At 36.4% G+C, this 24,207-nt stretch overlaps 1 long non-coding RNA gene across 1 annotated transcript; it reads left to right on the plus strand.

Moving 5' to 3' along the window:
- Nucleotides 1-20,635: 20,635 nt before the first annotated feature.
- On the plus strand, nt 20,636-21,875 carry LOC124176588. Its single transcript, XR_006869416.1, has 4 exons — nt 20,636-20,650; nt 20,912-21,026; nt 21,431-21,513; nt 21,850-21,875. It is a non-coding gene; the product is annotated as an uncharacterized LOC124176588 (long non-coding RNA).
- Nucleotides 21,876-24,207: the final 2,332 nt, after the last annotated feature.

The raw sequence follows: 24,207 nt of genomic DNA on the forward strand, positions 1-24,207 counted from the left end.
AATTACCGGTACGACGAAAAATATTGAATACCAACGTAATTTGTATTATCTTTTTTTTCTCAAATCGTGAAGTAAATTTCACATTATCCGTGTTTTATTCTCCCTATTATCGTACAATTTGCATTATCGTACGATCCTTTTTTGGTAATTGCAACGCAAAATCGGTTTGTTCGGTTTCCTCTACTTTTTTAGCCAAACAAGGCTTTAACATCAATTTATTGTTGCACAAGCATTAAATTTTCGCAGCAGTTGTACAAGAAAATATAACAACAGTGATCGTAATGAGAAAGAATAGTAATTAGCGGATACTAGACTTTCCGGTAACAGCTACAAGGCTAATATTCACTTTGTACCGCGAACTGTATTTTTCGGTTTTAGTAAAAAATGAAAATATTTATGATGAATTTTCGTCATCACTGATTAGCAGCACTCACCTTGAATGCGGCTTCTCCCGCGTTCGCTTGGTCGCCGTTCGATCAGGTATCCATGGAGACAGACACCCCCATAGCACAGCGACGCGCCCTTTTTCGGATTCTCCGCGAGCCACTTCCCGCCATGCCACCAGGTTGCTCTCGATACCCTCCGGTCAAAGGTCACGTAGTGCCGTTACCCCGCATCCCAGGGGTAGTGGAAATAATCACGTTACATCTTACTCGAAACGAGGGGTTTCACTTTTCTGCAGGAGAAGCCGAACGGTTTGCACTAAAACTCGAAATTGTTTACCAATTTCCGTTGAATAATATTAGACCATGATTGGAGTGTTGCATGAATCGAAATTCAAGTTCTACTTGCAAGAAGGATATAAATGGGGTTAAGGAGGTCTGATCCCTTTCGATTCAAATAATTATAAACTCGAAAACGTCGAACAAGTCTATTTTATTCTTGGCTACAAGATAGCTTCAAGTTTGTTGAGTTTTTGGTGAAAAAATTATTTGTTTTTTATTGAAAATGACGCACTGCGACTGTTTTCGCAAATACCATCCGAGCCGCTGGCCGATCGAAAAACTGGTGGATCTGAAAAGAAGGATGTTCTTATTCGTGAATAGTTTGGTTACGATTTAGCGTTCAATTTTTGCGACAAGTTTATAATTTTTCTAATCGGACTGTATTTGCCGAAATTCTTGCTACTTGAAATTTTTTTTTCATTTTTCAGCCGCCATCTTCCGCCCCCTGTGCATTATCCATTGTACAAATTTTATCATTCTATCAATCTATCAAGTCCTATGACTATCTTAAAAGAAAGAATAAATCTAATTCTAATTTTTTATACAAACAATTAATATCATCAACGATTATAGTCGACTATTTTACACATCACAATCTACAGGAAAGAAATGTAAGGAAACCATTTGTTAAAGTTTTGGGAAACTTTTTGCTTTGAAAATAGGAATGATTCGCATCAAAATTTGTTGCAGTTATAAATTGGTTGACTACTATTTCAGTAATGATCGATGATTATCGCATTACCCCGCACTGCAATAATTACCAGTGCAATTGTAAGTTCATCGCTCATTAGTACATTAATACAGTAATGAGTAGCGTAACTGTGAATTCATTGTTCCAATAATCATAAATGCGGTTGTCGATCCACTGTCAATAATTGCAACAGTAATGGCCAATGTAATTATAAACTCATTACTGTATTAATGATTAGTGCAAATGTAAATCATTTACCGTTATCCATTATTCTACGGCACGGAGAGGCAACGAGCCGAGAGAGATAGCGTCGTGACGTAGTCTCGTCTTTGCTTTATGACGTCGCGCATGCGCTCGTCACGGTATCAAAAAGCATCTGCAAAAAGTCAAGCTACGGTTAGTCCTTTGAGTCATAGTAGGAAGGATTCTTACCACCTATTTTTTAACCATTTTTTGTATATTTAAACAACTTTTCAACATATTTCTTTGCGGTTTTTTTTACTATTTCTGATAGTATACTAATAGGTTTTCAATACTCGAGAGTAATCATTGTGATATAATGTAAATTATTGTTGTTCATCGTGAAAATTGAAGGATTCATTAATTCCCGAGAAAGTTACCCCTCTGCACATGTACGTGTTGTACGTAAATTACAAGTTTTTGGGGGGCTTCAATTGATTGCGATTTTGAAATTAGATTTTGAAAACTCAAAATGGCGGATCCGATGGTGGACGAAAACTTCAAATCCCGGACAAAAAACTGTTCAGCTGTTTTTGCGGTTGGAGATTACGAATCTGAAATCAGATTTTGAAAGTTCAGTATGGCGAATCCAATCAGCGTTCCCGAAAACCCCTGCATAGCGTTTTTTGACCAGACTCGATCAAATTTGAAATTTTTGTCCACCATATTGAATCCGCCATCTCGACTTTCTGAAATTTGATTTCATATTAGTAATCAGTGATCCCAAAAACCACTGCACAGATTTTTTTGACCTGATTTGATGAAATTTGAAATTTTTGTACACCATATTGGATCGGCCATCTTGAATTTTTGAAATCTGGTTTCAGATTCGTAATCAGCGACTCCAAAAACCGTAGGATATATTGGATCCTGTTTTGTTTTAAAAGTTGGCTCAGCACCGTAACGTGTGACTCGAGGGAATTTTCGTTCACTCATAGTAGCATTTTGGAATGGACTGTACAAGGAGAACGCAACTACATCATGACGCTATCTCTTTCGGTCGGCGTCGAAAACATCGGAACACATTTCAGTCATATTATAATTCAGTGCTAACGATAGAATGGCCCATCGTCTGCTACAGTTTAATGCGCATGCGCCGCAAGCAGTTGTTTGCCAGTGCGACCAACCGTCATAAATATAACCTCAAAATTTGTGACAGTCGTCACTGGCAATTGTGTTCGACACCGACCGCTGTCAAAATTTTTTGGGTTACATACATCGCGGCGAAATGTCGTCTAAATTTGTGACGGTTGGTTGCCCTGGTAAACAACTGCTCTCGGATTGTAGCGCATGCGTATCAAACAGCCAACGGACCGTTCTATCGTTATGAATGTAAATTGATAAGGAGTAATCTTTACACGATTTTGCTTCACGAAAATTCGATGCCTTTTTTTATATTTTATCACGAAATAAGCGTACATCAAGTATTTATCAGGTTATTAGACTCGTAAGCCACGTGACCCGTTTTATTCGGATGACTTATTACTACTTCCTACAAATTCACTGAGACCACGTTTTTCATCGTGCTGGCATTATTAAATATCTAATGTACAGCATTGCACCGATACTGATTTTGATCAACAGATGGCGGGCGATATTGAATTGATTAGTGAAAAAAAAAAAAATTATATTTTGTATCTGCAATTTCCTTGAAAATAACCTTTCGAATGAAAAAAGCCAATGGAGGGTAAAATCAAACGATTCTACTAGATTTTTAATCGATTGAAGCATCTTGATTTAAATCGAAGTGTCGAAAAGTCTAAGTTTTTGTTTTTATAATTTCAGTATTTTATATTTTTGTATTTTTAAACAGATCTTCGTAACTTACGTGAGTACTTATTGTACGACTGTTTCGTAATAAAATTGATAAAAACTATCAATCCTTGGCCAACTACCTCCTTCGGTGAAAAATTTTCAACATGACATTCTAAAATAAATTAGTACTTGTTCATCTTAAAAATAGTACTCGACTAATGAAAATGTTGACAATTTTATCGTAATCCATAGAAATTCAGTTGAGTCCGCGTTACAGGAAAATTTCTTATACTTGTGGGGGGATTTTCCACGTTGAATTGAAAAATCAAAAACCCCTCATCTTCGCTGTTTCCAACGGCAATTCCCCTCTGAATCACTCTTCTGATTTTGCCAGATTTATTATTTCTGAACCGTTAACAAGTGAGAATTACGGCCACATTAACAATCTTGGTAGAATTCATCAAAATTTTATGGTCTTGCACACATAAAAATTTGAAAACATTAGAAGGGTGTTTCAGAGGAAGTACTAACATTAACAAAAAAGATCGCGGATCAAAACAGGGGTGAAGAGGGTCTTTGATTTGTAGATTTTACGAGATAAAATTCTGCCGCATTTCTTGATCGGAGAGTTCGTGGACGTAATTTTTCTCTCCTTCAAAGTGTGACCAATGAAATTCACTGGGCTCGTTGAGCTTGCGGAATGCCATGCGTGTCACAACGACGTTGTTATGTAATACAATGATCTTAGTGTCGCTTGAAAATTGTCACGGGTTATAAGCTGCTATCCATCCGTTAAATAATTTATGGTTTTAAAAAAAGTTAGGCGCATAAGTATTCTCGATAAACTTGTCGAGCGCAGGCAGCGCCGTGCCTAGCAGTTGGGGCGCCTGTGGCAGACTGAAGAAAACCGCCTTTTTCAATACAAAGATACGTATCTATGGGGAATTACATACACACAATTAACGTCTAACCCTCAACATGTTTGATTTTGTTTAAAATTTTTTCTGCGATTGACCCAATTCTGATACGGCACCCTATCGATTTTTTTAGATACGTTATTCAACCGATCAATTATTTATAAATATTCAGAGTGATTCTGAAAAGCATCTTCATTAGAATTTTTACAAAAAATTTCAAAAACTGTATTTTCTGTTCCAAATATTTCAAGACTATTTTTTCGGTATTTTTATTTTTTTTTTTTTTTTTATCAACTAGTACGTTGTTTAAACGGTTCTGAAAATTCCCGAAAAATGCTCGAAACTTTTATTTCTCACTTAGAACATTTCTAGACCAATTCCATTATACAGCGATTTTTGTCTACTTTTTTTGGTAAATCCAACTTGTGTTATCAACTTCACAATGAAACCAGTCTAGAAATGTTGCGAGTGAAAATTAGAAGTTTCGAGAATTTTTAGGAATTTTCATCAAACACAGTCAAAGTGCTTAAAATTTTTTTTATTAAAACCAGCTTATCCCAGGCTCGATGCCTTGGCAGGTTTCGAAAAGAAAATACAATTTTGGCGAGTTTTGCGATAATCTTAAAAAAAGGTCCTGTTCAAAATCACTATTAATATTTATAAATAATTAACCAGTTGGATAAAAATTTGAAAAAATTCGAGGTACTCTTTCAGAATTGAATATATAGTAGAGTGTCCCAAAAAAACCGACTATTTTTTTTTTTCAAAGAACGTTGAAAAATCGTTAGAGTATCTCTAGAAAATGATCCTGTGAAAATATAAGCTCTTAATATCAATATTTAGAGGTGGCGATTTGTAATTTTCTATTTCCCATTTAAATAACATGGGAAAATTTTTTTTTGAACTTTGGAATTTTGTGATGGGATAACGAGCTACTTCATAAGTATGACAAAATCAGGCCTTATAGGAAATTTGATGCTCTACAAAAAAGGTCTGATTGACATTTTGCGTAAATCCAGCCGTTTCAAAAATATCGAGCCTCAAACTTCGGACTGTTTAAAATTATGCTTTTTTTTTCGTAAATACAACAAAAATTAATTTATATGTATTATAAACCCAGAATTATCAACTGAAGAATAAATATAAGAATAAATATTTGATAATTCTGGGTTTATAATACATATAAATTAATTTTTGTTGTATTTACGAAAAAAAAAGCATAATTTTACACAGTCCGAAGTTTGAGGCTCGATATTTTTGAAACGGCTGGATTTACGCAAAATGTCAATCAGACCTTTTTTGTAGAGCATCAAATTTTCTATAAGACCTGATTTTGTCATACTTATGAAGTAGCTCGTTATCCCATCACAAAATTCCAAAGTTCAAAAAAAAATTTTCCCATGTTATTTAAATGGGAAATAGAAAATTACAAATCGCCACCTCTAAATATTGATATTAAGAGCTTATATTTTCACAGGATCATTTTCTAGAGATACTCTAACGATTTTTCAACGTTCTTTGAAAAAAAAAAAATAGTCGGTTTTTTTGGGACACTCTAATATATAGTCTAACGTGTTATGGACGTCTGGGGTGTAAGCCACCCCATGCTAAGTAAGTGGCTCATATTACACTATTTCTGAGGAAAAACGGAGATTCTCACACATTTTCATTTCATTAAATGTCATTTCTAAGGTTTGAAAATTTTATTAAAATTGATCACTTTCAACTTTAAAATGTATTATATCGTTTTGCTCGGTTAGCCCTATGGAAACAAATTTTATCTTGAAGTGTGCTATGTTGAGAGTTTGTGGTTAAATATTGAGCAAAAAATATTTACACAATTCAACGTTTTATAAATATTATGGGTTGTGTGGTTTTATAAATATTAAGAAAATTTTAAACGAAAGCGTATTTCACTCAAGGAATCGTGGTGTTAATGACATTCGAAATGTTTCCGTAACCTCCGAAATTACACTGAAATCAGTAATATTAGAATAACATTCTGCATTAATAATCATTGATAGTAATGAGAAATCATCTAGGATTACAGAAAGCTCTTTGCATTCATAGGAAATCGTGCGATATCTTAGTATTCGTGAGAAATTACTTAATCATAGTGAAATTTATTCATCACGCAATCTCTCGTAATCACTTCATAAAATGTGTAAGGATTCACGAAATATGGAATCATAGTGGCAATTTTATTTCTCAGTCAAACCCCCCTTGCTTTAAACTTCGTCTGGTTGAAAAATTCTCCAAACTCATTTGTATAATTTCATGAAATTTCTTCAACCATTAATTCGACGCTACCTTCTACGTAATCGTTATATCAAAAAAAGAATCTCGATATTTTTCGAAAGAAAAGAAGAGGCTTTTAAGGCGACCCGCAAGTGAAATTCTAACCCAACGATACGTGTATGCTACAAAGCTGCTGATTTTTTTTTGTAAATGACTTTGGATAAGAAATGATGATGCGTGTCGATAAATAATTCCAGCAAAATCTTCGTTATTTCCGAAATTGATGTTTTTGAACGAGCAAGAAAAATGTTGCAAAATTCATGCGTGATGTCGTTTGAAATAGTGAACAGGACATGTGAAGAAATCGGCGAATCTTGATAAGAAGTATTGAAGGAGGAGATACGTTTTTAAGTAAACAAAAATGACTAAGAGACCGTTTTTCGAATTAGCAAGCTCTTCAATTTCATGAGTGAAACGGAAAAGTAAAAAAAAAAAAAAAAAAATGTTCAGTAACGGGGTGTGTATATTCATATAAATTTCATTCTTCTTCGTTCAAAAATATCAATTTCGAAAATAGCGAAGGTTTTGCTGTGATTATTTTTCGACATGGGACATTATTTCTTATCCAAAACCATGTTCAACAAAAAAATCAGCGGCTTTGTAGCATATATTTATCGTAGGGCTAGAATTTTATTTCCGGATTTGCGGGTCCCCTTACTGGATTCGTTTTTTTGACGTTATATCACTCAAAATTTATTTACCCATTAGTCATCTATTTATAGTTGTTACTCTCAATGTTCTTTATTACTAAATTTCTAAATCCAGTACTGCCGCATAGGGTGAAATTTATAGTTTTAGAAACTATACAGTTTTTTACTACTACGATGTCTTCTCGTAACCGAAAAATACATTTCTAGGTACAAAATGAAAATTACTTTCGAAGCTGTAGCTAGAAAATCTAGTATGAATGTGTTGCTTGTTATATATACATATATATATATATATATATATATATATATATATATATATATATAACAATATATATATAATATATATATATGAGTAACGAGATGGCAGCACTTCCTAGTTCAGATAGAACCACTGTAATCGAGAATGTAAGTGGTATCTCTCATGTATCAGAAAAAAAGTATTACATATCCGAGGGAGACATGAATGTTCCTTTCTTCTCTATCAAACACAACATTACTAGTTATTCTTTACGATTATGGTCACGCGGTAAAAATATGCCTGTAAGTATTGCGGTGATTTGATATTTGTACAACAATAAGTTAATGTTAATGTTATATTCTTCAATTGACAAATTGTAGAAAACAAGAGAAACAGATTTAATATTACATCAAGAAAATGTAAAACTGATAACAATAATCACACTAACGTCGGTTACTTGTGCCCACATTTTCTTATAATTCCAAGAACGTTTCGAGATAACGATACCCATTTTACAAAGATTTCCTCGTAACTGTGATAAATAAAATTTTTGTCACAACGAATGCGGTTTATTTATCCGATTGATTTGTTTCATTTTATACGATCGTACGTAGAAGTATAGACGAAAATTAAAACTGTTTTCCCTTATACTGAACGATCGTTCATCGCTGGATTTATACATTTTGCTGCGCTACATGCTAGGCCGATAAATTTATGGCGCCCTTTACAAAAAACACACTATTTTTGACGGATATAATTTTTGACGGAACAAAGTTGTACATGCATACATGGGTCCTTCTTTTAATTCCGAAGCTAGTTCTCGGCCTGATGGTTTTTACACTTTCTGTAACTGAGCGTAGATCGTCGCGTCCGATGATGCCATGGATTTAAGGACTTGGATAATTTTTGAAAAAAATACTTGTCTCTTTGACAACCGAAGTCGCTCGGAAAATATTCTAGATTATAAATTTGTGGCAAGGGGTCGCAATAGGAGGGAATACTTTGAAATTCAGAACGTGACATCTTTAGTCAAGTTATTCCGTCTTACTGCTCATGGATCAATAAAGCTTTATGTATTCCTATACCTATATATTCACTGTTCTATTATGCAGCAAAATGAAGTGTGACGGGGATGCAGGTGGAACGAGATTTTGGTGGTCTAATTTTTTCGGTCGGTTTATTTTAAAATGGTTTATCCATAAATTATTTTTTTAAGAATTTCTACCGTGTCGATAAAATAGGGATCTCGTATAATTTCACCAGGCACAGTTTATCAAAAAATGACACATGATGCTAATTACAAAATTTTATTTCCAGAACCTCAAGACTTACACCATATAGATTTTAGGCACTATGAATATCTTCTTGCGATTACTTTCTCTTCAATATGACATTTAATCACAATTACTTCAGCCTGGAGCTCCAAATTTCTCTCAGCTCAATTAGCTCAATTCATCAGGTAAAAAACGGTATTAAGTAACCATCTACATCGATTTCTGAAAATAATTCACACAGTAGTTATACATATATGAATAGATACGATGCAGGAGTTAATTTTACGTTATAAACAGTAACTAACCAAATTCGCATACACGCCGTGATTTCTTCGTCCAATTCTCATATTTTCACTCTGTGAGCCAGCAACCTTCGTTCTTGGACGTTAAACAAGTAAATCACTCGCCGTTGGAGAGGAAATCTGTAAAGGCAGTTGTTTGGCGGGGATAAAAAAGGTTCAGCTTGAACCTGAAGGTGTTTTGAGATTCGGGAATCCATTTATAGATCTACGTAGTTAACATCACGTGGGCTGGAGCGGGGGGGCTTTTCAGATTTTAAAAGCACGTGTCGCCCGCGGTGCTTTTGTAGGTTGCCCCATACCGTGAGTCCATGTCTTCCTCCTGGCACCAATTTACCACACCTGTCTAGTAGAAGCCAGGCTACGGACCGCAAAATACCTAGACGGATACATTGGTACTCAGAACAGGGACGGGCAAGTGGAACCGGAAACACAAGCCTCAGAAATCCTGATTAGAATATACCGGGGCAATCTTTTGAAACTTGAAAATGAACTGCGCATGCGCCAAACAATTCAATCTCATTGGTCGGTGAAATCTTCCCGCAGCGATATTCTTGTCTGTGATGCAGGCGGGCCAACCTACGCAAAATGTGTACGTTTGAATTTTCAAAGAGCACAAGCATTAAAATCCGATCGTTCTTCGAAGAATCAACTTTTCGACCCAGTAACAAATGCTTCCCAAATCTTTCCGAGTCACTGCCTCGATTATTTGAGATTCTAACCTCGAAAATTCACATCAACTACACCCCCGCCAGAAACAGTTTGAAGGCTGAAAACTCGGGATGGCCAGCCTGCAGGAGCAGCCGATAAAACTCGCGCATGCGCCGTTGACTTTCAAGTTTCAAGTGATTGTCCCGGTATGTACATTTATTGTCACTTAACCCATAATTAGAAACGATTCTAACCGCGCTAATTTACATTTGTAATATTATAGCACGGCGAGAGTACTCTTACAGCTAAATATCAGGAAATACCGCGGCTGTTATTATGCAACGTGCTGTTCTCGAAGTGATAAAAATCTCTGCATGGTTGAGTCTACAGGACAAGTTACAGATTCTTATGGTAGAAAGTGAACCGCATGCAGCGATGTGCCTGTGTCACGGGCTCGTGAAAAAAGGCCTTTAGAACCGAAGGATCGAATTTATGGCCCATCAAAGGACGATATCGGTTCGGTAACGGATGTTGGAACTAAGTGAATAGATCAAACCTGGGTTACATGTCGATATCCGTCGACTTATGGTCGATACGTGTATCAAAATTATATAGTTTATGCTGTTCTCATACACACAAGTGTTGCGTCTCCGTAGGAATACAAAATAGCAGTAACGCCATAATTTCGCAGTCATCCCCATGTGAAGGAATTTCATAACGAAATTCAGACGAATAACCGTTCTTCTTATCTAAACGCAATTCTCTCGGAACTTATTGTTAATGGATTCATATCACAGTTGTTGATTCAATGATAAAATTTTCGTTACAGATGTTTTTGCGCGCACTTTATAGTTGTGTCAATGCAATTCCAAAACGATCTTTGAGTACATAGGTACTGAAAAAATTCATGCGTTTCTACCCGGTAAGCTGAAAAGAGCGGCAACGCCCTATCGCTTGGAACACAGCATGCAGGAAAAATTATTACATTTTCCACGGACTCATTTCCTCGGACTTACGTAATTGAAACTATAATGCGTATTATTATTATAATATTTTCTTGGCATTCTTACGTAATCGTCGGATCAGGGCGATTGTGAGGTTTACCACACAAGTTGTTTTCCTTTCTATTCATATCTTCCTTTTACTTATAGCGTAACGTGGGGCATGACGGTCCCCTACATTGAGAAAAATTTCATTTGTTACAGTAACTAGAAAAATTCAGTAAAACAGGTATCGTTAAAAAAAACTGTTTCAATATTGTTGGGATTACAAAAAATGAGGTACACGTAACCATTTTGAGCTATTGTCGATGCTTTTTTTGGTGATTGCAACGCAAAATCGGTTTGTTCGGTTATCGTACTTTTTTATTTAAGTAAGGCTTTAACGTCAATATATTGTTGCACAAGCATTACATTTTCTCAATAGTTGCAAGAAAATATAGTCACAGTGATCGTAATGAGAAAGAATAATAACAGATACTAGACTTTCCGGTAACAGCTACAAAACTAATTTTCATTTTCTACCTAGAACTATATTTCTCGATTGTGGTAAAAAATGAAAATAGGCAAGGACTGAGCGGTAACCGGAACTAAAAATATCTCTCAGTATAAGCCGCTAATTATTTTTTGTGGCTTTTGAGCACCGGATTCAAGTTGTTTTGATCTATCTCAAACAAATTCATTCAAGTTGTTTTGATCTATCTCAAACAAATTCATCATTATTTTACCACAATTCGAAGGAAAAATTTGTGGGGGATGACGAAACGCCTCCAAAAATAATTTTTTTATTTTTTCTAAATCACTCTCCATTCTTTAATTTTCCCTGTAATGAAAAATTCTTTGACTATTTGTCAATATGTATGACAAAAAATGAAAAAACGTATATTCCGGAGCAAATGGATTTGATATAAAATATCATTAGAAAAAAAAAAAAAAAAATTTCGTCCTAAAAGAATGTTGCGTACTTTGATTCAACAGATATTAAACAAACCTCTAATAATATCTTAACGCAAAAGACAAAAAAAATCATTTTTTTGCCCAACGTTACCCGACTCACGAGCACAACGGTTGTTAAATTTTTATTTCGTATTCCCCAACACGTGAGGCTTCTTATACCGGGTTGACCCGAGACTTTTATTTTCATTCGTGCCTTCAGCTGTCACCGTCCCTCATGTTCCGTACACGCTAAGAAAAAGGATCATCTGATCTAACAAAATTTAATCTCCGTCAACAAAATCTCTTTTTTATTCGTGGTATGTGCAGTATGGGCATGAATTCATATACATTGATTCTACTCGTCAGCGGAATACTACCAAGAAAAATATGAGCCAGAATCCTCGGCAGTGAATGCATGCAAATATTCCGTATCACATTAATTGCAATTTCAAAATTGATCTTTCGAAATATTTCTATTAATTACAAAGTCTTTGTCTCGGACTCTAAGAGTTGGAACCATCAAGCGTCTTATCATTAATTGCTTACCGAATATCGAACCGAGATTGATTATGTAATAACATTTTTTTCACCTTTCTAATGACACTAATCGTTTTGTATTTCATAATAACCAAATTAAAACTTCGTTGCAGCAGGTGGAATTTATTGCAAACAATACAGATAAATTTCAGCGTTCCTATGGTGTAAAAATTTTGCGTACCAGATCTGATTTGCAGATATTTTTGAACTTTATACCGTTGATTTTTGTGATATCTTACACGTTTTGCATGGTTTTAATTCTGAAGATTCATACACTCTTTAAAATGACATCGGACATTTATTATTTTGTGTCTACCCACCGCAAGATGGTGGGCTGGATATGTAATACTTGACAATTTCCATGAATGGACCGTGCAACAGTGCTATGGACGGATTTTTCTATTTGTTTTTTAATCATTTGATATGTTAGAAATTTGCAAGCGAGGCTTTTGTCGTTTCGCCACCATTGCGTGACGGAAAAAGATTTCCCCCTGGCTTATATTTGGTACAGAATAAACAGATCGTTTTGTTCTTCTTGGAAGTTTTATTTTTCTCTTGCGATTTCGTTTATCTTTAATAATGAAAAAAAAGATGAACAGTGAAATATGGCACCATGTTTACCTAGTTTTTAATTAGTTTAGATGTAAAACATTGTTTCGTTGGTCACAATCGTCTAAAATCAAAGAATTTCGTTTTTTCTCTGGTCTGTGATGCTTCCAAACAGATGAGTAAGTATATTCAAAAAGCTTTTCATCTAGCTTTCATTTGTTGACAGAATAAATCAAATAAATTGTTATTTTTTTTGTCGCAGATGTGGGAAATTAAAAATCAAAGATATTTGATTTAACTGTCGCAGTTGTAAAGTGATAAGATTATCTTACGTACTAATACAAGTGCAATTTTACATGGTGTCGTAACTTTTGAGAGTGCAATTTTAACAAACTTCTATTTATACTTCAACTATTTATCATTTACACTGTTATATCACAATACATTGGTCGGCGGATTGTTCATTATTTCGGTGGTCCACGAATGGACTAGATTAAAAAATGTAATATTGCTTTTCTTGAATCGAAGGTTGACAAAATATTTCCCACATCCGAATGTTTTGTAAAGTAGGATTCAATGAGCGCATCAAAAATTGATTTTGTATCTCGTACTCAAAGTGCAACTTTTATTACCAGTTTATAAGAATATGTCAATAGGAACTTTACGCTATCCTTAAAAGAGAAGGCTCAAGTTAAGCGTCTCTTGCGGTTTCTAAATTTCATAGAAAAATATTAGGAGACCGAATGATATAAAAACATTTAATTTCTGGGATAAAAAGTGATTTGTGAACAATTTTTAGGAAAATCGGAAGAATTGCGAGGTTTGAAGTATCAAATAAATCAATACAAACGTTATTCAACTTTTTCTTGACGTTTGAAGATGTATTCATTCAAATAATATCCAGCTTCTGCTATCGCACCCATACAATTAGCTTCTTCTTGATGGTGTCACCTTAATATTATAATCTTACTAAAATATTTGGCTTCAGTTGCCAGTTTTGGCAAATTATAAAATATCTCTGAGAGGTGAACGGAAAAAGTTACTCGGTCGGTAAAACAGCTTCTCATAATTATTCATTTAAACATTTTCATTTCAGGCATTACAGACTTTTCGCATAACATAGCCTGGTTCATATTTTACGTTAATTACTAATGGTGCCTATGCAGAGGCATAAAAAAATACGCCACGTGTTATTACTCATCATTCAATTGACATACGGCATCTCATATGCTGTATAAGAGCCTGTTTGGCCGGCTCTCGTTTATCCGGATATCCGGTTAGTATGGACCGGATATATTGAAGCATTATTATACATAATCTTGCGTACGCTCTTTGTCGCGATATTCCTTTTATAGAATACAATTTTCATATCTGTTTTATTATACTATGCCTTGTGGGATATTAAAGATCGAGGAAAACCGCAGGGTGTGGTGGGGTATGTTTCTCTTCGAGTGACACACGTATATTTATATGTATACCGGGTGAGCCGAATTAACAAATGTCAATATTATCCGGATATCGAAAAAATCCGTCAATGAATGGATTCTTCAACCGATGTTACAATAAAAATTAATGAGAAACTTTCCTGTGACTTCTAGGCCTGCCATTTTTCTAAACAGATATTTTTCAAACATGGTTTTGAATTTCTGAGAAAATTTCAATTACGGGAGAAAATTAGCGATCAATAGGGCGGTGTATCAACAAGGGAATCAAAATTGATGCTTTCAGCATGATACTGATAATTCGATTTTTTCCCCATGTTGCCTCGTTTCACCTACGACTAAACCGCATAGACGAACTGTAAAACACCTGATAGAACGGTACCTCATTCATCCTATCATCCTCTTTCTTCGCACGAACAACTCTTTTCTGTATAAATTCTTGTCGTAGGCTCTGCATCAGGATCGGGTTGAACGATCAAGTGACAAAGACGGTGATTTAAGACAACACTGAGTTGAATCACGGGAACGGTATACATAAAAAATTAATATCATAAATAATCAAAGGATTTAAATGACGAACTGTAGCTTAATCGCTGTCGCATCACACGGTTTACCGAAATACAGTCTATTGCAGGTTTAACCCCGCATAGTGCATAATGAATGATAGACGCGTCCCACCATCTATTACAACGACGTACTCACTGATTCTTATCTTCAGCCACAAAAAATTACCCAGCCACAAAAGCCAGTGAGAGTTAGAAAACGGGAAAGAGAAAGAGATAGAGAAAGAAACGAAAAAAAAAATAGAATAAAGTAAAAAAAACGATGTCAAGAATTTTTCCCTACTTTGAAAATTTAATGTTCCATATCAAGTGTACGCTATTTTCGTTAATATTTTATTCTAATTATTGACGCAGAATATCGCCGTATTCAACTTACAAAAAAAAAAAAAAATGCGCAGTGAGTGTATCTTCCCTATTTTTTTGGTCTTTCTATTCGTGGGTATCGACGAAGCTGAATGATTGAAACTCGGCAGATACCGAGGGTCAAAAATAACGTCCAGCCTAATTGAAATCACAAGTGTTACGACAGCGGCCGTTTTGATTTTGCGTGAATTTTCAGTCCGTCTCAGAAGTATTGTTACAGCCCTGGGTATAGAGCCTGGGTTCGTTTCCCCAATAATACATTACTGGTCACGCACTTTGCGGTACCGTATACCGAAGTCAAGAACACCAGCTCTGGCGGAAAATATACTTTTTGTCCGATCCCTTTGAAAACTCGTAATTTCTTGCGTGTAAAGCAGGTGCCAAGTAGCGCGTTTCAGATCCATTCGGAAGCGGGCGGACAAGGACTTTCCGCCCGGTTTTAGCGGGTGTAATGGTATAAGGTCGAAGCGAATACGGCGCCTCTTCGCGTGACAAATAGGAACTATCAATTGGTGTCATGTCAATAATTGTACTGACAATAAGAAATATATTTCACAAAACGTTAAACCGTCCATTTACTGCGTCGTTTTGTCCCGTATATATATATATATATATATATATATATATATATATATAGCTAAATAACTCAATGGCACTGATGTTTTGTTTCAGTACTTCGCCTTTTCAAAAGGGTTAGACAAAAAGTATCGTGTGCACCACGGGCGGTTTGCAATTTTGCCTCGCTTCGCTTGTGCGGCTAGCTTCACACTCCTCATAATCGCCTCTTTTCCACTCTTGATACACAATGCACTAATTTTCCAACACCAGCTTGGAACGGTCCACTTTCGAAACCTGTGTAGCGGGCGAAAAGTGACCCAATTTCGAAACGGTGTGGAAAAATGACGTTCGTGCATGCGCACAGCTGAAATGAAAAATCCATCTTCAATTTTACGCGCTAACTATCAGCAGCATCTTTGGCGTTCCGAAATCAAACTTTGCTGCGCTGAGGTTGCGAAATATAGCCTGTGTTACACGTATGGATGGGCTGTTATGTCTTTACCCTATTTCTCTTTTACTTGGGGAATAAGATTTTTGCTTTCAATAACGTAAATACTTTTACATTAATTTCGTATGTTTATTCTTACATCACGGCGATACCTGATTCCATAATTACAGCGTTCGCCCTGGCTCATTACTGCGCTTACATTAGTCCTTTAGAGTCTTTTTAATATGATTTGTGCCACTGCATGATCTGTTTTTGTCGGCTGCTCGGATTCGACAATTAATGGCGGACTTCGATAGCTAGACAGTGCTAAAAAATCGAAACTAGCGTTAATCTATGTGTGTACGTACACAAACTTCAACTTGCAATTTGGTCTTTCATGCGGATTGCGATAATCTGTTCATTCTAAACGTCACAAATCGTGTCGAAGGCTACCGACCGGAAGGATGCAAGCGGTAAAAATAGTGATTACCGCCATAAAGGCGTTTCCTCAACATCAACAGGTATGAGATCCAGGCGGGATGTCAGCCACAAAAGCGTAAGCTACAATTATTTTGACCTTATTACTGCCAGAAGGGCGTATCCCATGAAAATAAGAAAGAGAGAATACGCCCTTTTGGCCCAGTGAGGAGCTTTCGAAAATTGAAAAGATTCGATTCTAGTGCTGCCAGAAGGACGTATTCCTAATTCTTTTTTCATTCTTTAATAAAACCTGGCAGAATACAGCGGGATGAAATGTTTTATATCAATTTGACCCAAAGTTAAAGTATTGAAGGTTTCTGTCAATACCGAGGAATCTTCTGCTTCTTGATCGTGTTGTCGATAGCTTCGGTAATGTAGGGATCTGCTAAGTGCGAGCTTCATCCGCTCGCTGGCCTTGCATTCTGTGCGCACTCGAGTTGCCGGATCCCTACATTACCGAAGCTATCGACAACCTAAATTCAACGTGTCACTCTGGTTGCCTATTCCAGGCGAATCAGATCCGTGACCGCGGGTACACACGTGAAGATGTATCTGCATATTATGCATCGTATATTCAACATAATTTTAGTGCATTCGACTTTAAATGTGCAGGTAAATTCAATGTGTAAGTGAACTTGGGTATATATAGGGCATTCCATTTCAAATCGACCAAATCTGACCAACACCATTATTGATTTTATTACATTTTTTTAACGTAATATGAGCATCTTTGGAACCCGTCATTTGCATTTTTTCTTTAGAACTACTGATGAGTAACGAATATTTCAACCTTCTTAAAGTTGCACCTTCAGTAAAGTTTTCGAAAAATTCTCAGAAATTTAATATTTGTTCAATTCATTTCAAAATTGAGAACAATTTTGGTTTTAGCACCTCGAAAACTTCGGACTGACGAGAACGATGTTTGAAGTTTCGAAAATATCGAGAAAATTTGTAAGCATTTGCCGATCTAAGAGAAGTACGTGAAAAAATGAAGCGCTGTAAAAAATAACAATATCTATAACTGAAATTTACTTCTCAAAAATTTTGAACGTACTTAATAATGCTCGAATCAATTCTTTAATACACTGCATCGACGTAAAGTTTCGAGAAAAATCGATTGCGCGCAGTCCAAATATGCTGCGAGTAAATGATCAAGACTTACATTTTCTTCGTAATTTCCGTTGACTGAAGAACATACAAATACCCCTGGGTAAATTTATGTGACCAGTTTTCGGCGGGCAAGTGGGCCTAGGTGGGCCTGCGAGCGTAGGAGGGTTCTACTCTATCGACTCTACCTAACGAGCTCGCACCGACACTCGTAGTGGCCAAAGTAGTGTTGGTATGAAAGCTTGAGATTAAGTCTGTACAAAGTGAGTACGTAAGACTCTTTGTCAACTGCGACTTAGAAATGTCGATCAGCTCAATCATCTCTGTGAGAACAAGAGTAAACGCGTCCACCGCCAACCACCACCACCTATCTCCAAGCGCCTCCAACCTCCGTCAAACATCTCCAACCACCTCCGACCACCTTCGTTCACCTCCTACCACGCGCTGCCACCTCCGAACACCTCCTACAACCCCCTACGACCTCCTACCAGCGCCTACCACCTTCTACTGTTTCCGAATACCTCGGACCACCTCCAACCACCACCGACCACCTTCGTCCTTCTCGTCCACCTCGTCTGCGCCCTCCTCTTCCTCCCGCCCCTCGTCATCCGCGTCGACATCGTCCTCATCGACCTCCTTCAATCACCGCCAACCACCACCAAACACCGCCTGCGTCGACTGAAGAATATGAAGACAGTTGCTCTAATGGGCTTTGGCGCGACAACCGAAAATCGTCCTGCGCTTGCGCTGCCTGAGATGTTCCTATGGTAGAGTTGAGAACTTATTGCAGAACATCAGGGAGGTACCGATTTCGACATGATGCTGGCTGCATTCACCTTCCGAGTAACACAGTCTTCGCAATGGTGCGCTCAAGCCAGTACTCAGCCTGTGTGTACTTACCGACTTGTCAGCGATACAAGGAATTAGTAATGAGCATAAATTTCTTCCAAAATTCTTAGCAAAACAGTGATTTAATTAGAGTATAGGTACCCGAGAGAAGAATGTATACGTAGATCATAAATAATAATAGATCAGACGTAATAATGATGCAGAGACCAAAATGTATATATGTAAATGCGGCCCATGTACGATATTAATATGTATGATCCATTTACGATCAATACGTAATGCATACTGTAAATATGATGATTTTCCAGGAGACAAACTAGATTACCTACAATAATACTTTATAGTATGGAAACAGAAGACTTCTTCGTTTCGAAATGGGATTCTATTCGACACGCGCTCGATGTATTCCGTAACAATAATATTCATAATTGTTCCAACAACTTTTCATTTGCTCTCTCGATCTTGAATTTTCGTAGGCATAGAATCGAAACGCTGTTTTAGTTAGTCGCAAGTGAAGTATCGACGTTGGGTAGAGAAGCAGAATTGGTTTCGAAAAGTGCTCGTATGGGAAAAAATTCAGAGTAACTGTAATACATCACGGATGCGCTAATTTTGAACGAGATGAAATGGATGCTTCGTATATGAGACAGTATTTAACGCTGCGTAGTGGTTTAAAGACCTAGAAAGGTGATAGGGAGAGAAAGAACGACGCTTCTTAACACTTCGAGTGTATTTTAACACACATTTGAAAGATACGAGCGAAATTTTTCATCATCCAACTGTCGCAGAACGGCAGCGTTATCAGCTGACCCGTTAACTGAAGGATATATCTTCAGTCAACGGCTGACCATCGAAGGGACTGGTCGCTTGAGTCTGGAATCGGCAGGAGAGATAAAGTGTGTATTTCTTGTATGAATCGTGAAAACTAAAATCATTATACATCACATCATATCATCATACATCATACATCATACATCATACATCGTACATCATACATCATACATCATACATCATAAATCATCATACGTAGTATGAAAGGTCGAAACCAAAGTTTGGATGTCGGATGTTCAGAAAGTGACGTTACCGATCTAAAATCAGCTAGCCAAATTCCTCAGTCTGCAACGAACCGCGCAGTAGAGCGGACGGATGAGAGTCGCGCTCCGCAAATTTCGAGTACCAGGTTCTCAACCTCACGGATCCCGCCCTTCGGGTCCGCTACGCGGTGAAGCTCGACTTCCAGGATAAGCGCTCCGTGGTTCCTGGTTCATGTTTACAATAAATTATTTCAATTCGTTTTTCGCGCAAGCCGAAATTCAGTAGCTGTCAGTCCGCTAATAAAATTTCTCGACTTCCAGGATAAGCGCTCCGTGGTTCCTGGTTCATGTTTACAATAAATTATTTCAATTCGTTTTTCGCGCAAGCCGAAATTCAGTAGCTATCAATGCGCTAAGAATATTTCTACAATTTTCATAATTTTCTCTTGATCTCCTTGGTCAAATCTGTGACTGAAAAAATTACATTATTCCTTACACAATATTCTTGATATGTTCTAATACTTGGATTATTTATTAGTATTCGATGTATAACCCGAGGTGGTTAGCAGTGGTCCTTGAAGGTGGTTGGAGGCGGTTGTTCGTGATCGAGGTAGACGACGAGAAGGACGAGTATTTGTGCATGGTGAGTAAAAGATTTTTATGATATTTAACGGGGATTGTAATTATATTTTATCTGAAATTTTTCAAACTTGTCATGTTTACAATAAACTGTTTCAGTTCATTTTTCGCGAAAGCCCAAATTCAGTAGCTATCAATGCGCTAGAGAAATTTCTATAATTTCTTATAATTTTCTCATAATCTTCTTGGTCAAACCTGTATATGAAAAAAATACATTGATCCTCAGACAATATTTTCCACGTGTTCTAATACTGAAATTATTTATTAGTATTCGAGGTATGACCCGAGGTGGTTGGAGGTGGTCGGAAGTGTTTGAGGGAGGTTGCGGGGGATCGAGGTGGATGAGGAGAAGGACGGAAAGGAGGAGGAGGAGATAGATGAGGAGAAAAAAGTGGACGAGGAGGACGAGGATAATGAGGATTTCTGCACTGTGAGTATAACATTTTTATAATATTTCATAGCTATTGTAATTATATTTCATCTGAAATTTTTTACACTTGTCATGTTTACAATGAATTATTTAAACTCATTTCCCGCGCAAGTCCAAATTCTGTATCTATCAATGCGCTAATAAAATTTCTACAATGTTTTATAATTTTTCCATAATTTTCGTACAATGTGTCTATGCAAAAATTACATTAATGCTTACACAATATTTTTAATGTGTTCTAATACTGAAAACATTTATCAGTGATCGAGGTATAACCCGAGGTGGTTAGCCGTGGTCGTTAGAGGTGGTTGGCAGCGGTTGGAGGTGATCGGAGGTGAACGAGGAGGAGGACGAGGAAGACGAGGATTTGTGCTCGGTGAGTAAAACATTTTTATAATATTTGATGGCAATTGTAATTATATTTTATCAAAAATATTTCAAACTAGTCATGTTTACATTAAATTATTTCAATTCATTTTTCGCGCAAGCACATATTCAGTAGCTATGAATAAGCTCATATAATTTAATATATTATTAATTACTTAATTAATATTCTTATAATATTTAATGACAATTGTCATTATATTTTATTTAAAATTTTTGAAACTTGTCACGTTTACAACAAATTATTTCAATTCATTTCTCGCGCAAGCACATGTTCAGTAGCTTCAAATGCGCTAATAAAATTGATCATATTATTAATTAATTAATTAATTATATTAATCCTTGAACAGTGTTTTTGATGTGTTCTTATACTAAAAATATTCATTACTATTCAAGGTATGACCCGAGGTAGTTCGCGGTGGTTGCGGGTGATCGAGGTGGGCGAGGAGGAGGACGAGGATGACGAGGACTTGTACACTGTGAGTATAACATTTTTATTATATTCATTAGAGTAGGAGTAGGATCAGGAGTAAGAGTAGTGGGAGTTGAAGTAGAAGTGGTAGAAGTCGGAGTAGGAATAGTAGTCGTAGTAGTAGGAGTTGGAGTAGAAGTAGATGTATGCGGGGAGGGGCGGGGAGGGGATATTATCATATCAAGTTATCAGTAATAAGCAATTGCGGGTAACATATTAGCTTACTTTCGTAAGTATTTATGAATATAGCCTCTACGAATATTCATTGTTGGTATATAAGGTCTGGCAACGTATCTACTTTCTGTAAGAGATGTCGACGATTTTCAACACAATTATGTTTCAGTTCTGTGCCCCACCTAGTGATCCACTAGTACATATCCTCCGACGTGACATCGCTCCGCGACGTATGAAGAAGAAAAGATTTATTAGGATGCAAATTGCTCCTCTCTTCTTGCCATTGTGCTTTCAGCCATTGTTGTGCTGTGTGTTTAAAATTTAGGACAGTATATAATATAGAATAACATGTACAGCTACGAATACAGCACTACAATCAATCTTATAGAAATGAGCTTTCATTGAGATTTCTCTGTATTTATAACTCGACGCGAGAAGGCAAAAATCAATGTAATGCCATCTGTAAGGTAATTGGACTCGTATTTGCACTACGAGAACTCGTTGGGCATTTTGCGGTGAAATTTGAAAAATTGTTGTACAAGAAATTGAATAACTATAAAAATGGATAAAAAATATTATCTCTAATAGTGAATGTAGCTAATACAGCTTTAACCGTATATTGATTATGTTAATGATCTATTGTGACAAGATCGGAATTAGATAAGCTCTCTAAATACTCTTTTCTAGTCTATTAATTTATATCATGTTTATGTAAATGTATATTTCTTCAGTTTGTACAATCACTGCACTAGGATTACCCTTGCCATGTTTTATGGTGCGCTTGTGTAATTTGTATATTATTAACCTTACGTTTTACTCCATTTGCGACAAGTTGTTAGTGTTTACATTTCTTGGCAATTATTTATGTACATGTATGTGTATATATGTATACGTATACTTATGCATGTGTATATAAATGTATACACATATTTAAAACTAGACTTTTACAATAAACACAGAGGCCTTAGTATATTCACATACGGATTTCTGTGTATAGGTGTACTTGAACTAAAATATCCTTACCTCTAATACGGTTTTCTTCGTAATTCGCATTTGTTTTTGTAACCCAATGTCCTACGAATAATGGCAAAAATCGAGATCCAACTTAACTGAGTCTCAAAGTCCAGTTGACATAAAAGCAGCTATTTGATAGAAATTATAGTTTGTATTTTACACAGCCCATTGCATGATATTTCATTATAAATACATATGTCTCAATGTATTTAGGAATAATTTATCAAATATACAGAGGTCATGTGCAAATAATAAATGAATTCGACAGCAGTTTGATGTATTCATTGGAGCTTTAACAATAAATTTAAGCTTTGTTACTTCTTTTATTTTATTATGGATAATCAAAAACATTTTCGACTATTCGTGCTGTGGAAGCATGGGGATTAAACCAAATGTAGCTAAAGATTAGAAACAGTGTATGTAGAGTACGGGTATTTTTCTAATAATGCAAACACGTGCCGCTGGCTTAGGTTTTGACATATCTAGAATACCACGCCTTGCGAATTAGCTTTCCAGACAGAGATGAATGATGAATTTTAAGGACTGCATTATCGTTGTTGAATACTCTATGCTTTATGGGAAATGAAAATCTGTAACGATAAAACTGATGCACCGGATCGTCGTCGACTTTAACTTTTGAAATGTCCTACCATTTCCGAACACCTCCAACCATCCTATCTACCTATATTACTAGATTAGCTATGATATGAAAAGAGAAGTATTTTTCATTTCGAAATGGGATTTTATTCGACGCGCGCTCGATGTATTCCATAACAATAACATTCATAATGGTTCCAACAACTTTTCATTTGCTCTCTCGATCTTGAATTTTCATAGGCATAGAATCGAAACGCTGTTTTAGCTGGTCGCAAGTGAAGCATCTGCGTTGGGAGGAGGAGCAGAATTGTTTTTCGAAAAGTATTCGGATGGAAAAAAATTCAGAGTAACTGTAATACATCACGGATGCGCTAATTTTGAACGAGATGAAATGGATGCTTCGTATATGAGACAGTATTTAACGCTGCGTAGTGGTTTAAAGACCTAGAAAGGTGATAGGGAGAGAAAGAACGAAGCTGCTTAAAACTTCGAGTGTATTTTAACACACATTTGAAAGATACGAGCGAAATTTTTCATCACCCAACTGTCGCAGAACGGCAGCGTTATTAGCCGACCCGTTCACTGAAGAATATATCTGCAGTCAACGGCTGACCATCGAAGGGACTAATCGCTTGAGTCTGGAATCGACAGGAGAGATAAAGTGTGTATTTCTTGCATGAAACGTGAAAACTAAAATCATTATACATCATATCATATCATCATACATCATACATCATACATCGTACATCGTACATCATACATCATACATCATCATACGTAGTATTACAGTTCGAAACCAAAGTTTGAATTTTCGGATGTTCGGAAAGTGACGTCACCAATCCAAAATCGGCTAGCCGAGTTCCTCAGTCGGGTAACAACCGCGCAGTAGAGCGGACGGATGAGAGTCGCGCTCCGC

Source organism: Neodiprion fabricii, chromosome 2 (assembly GCF_021155785.1).
Source record: "Neodiprion fabricii isolate iyNeoFabr1 chromosome 2, iyNeoFabr1.1, whole genome shotgun sequence".
NCBI classification, from domain to species: Eukaryota; Metazoa; Arthropoda; class Insecta; order Hymenoptera; family Diprionidae; genus Neodiprion; species Neodiprion fabricii.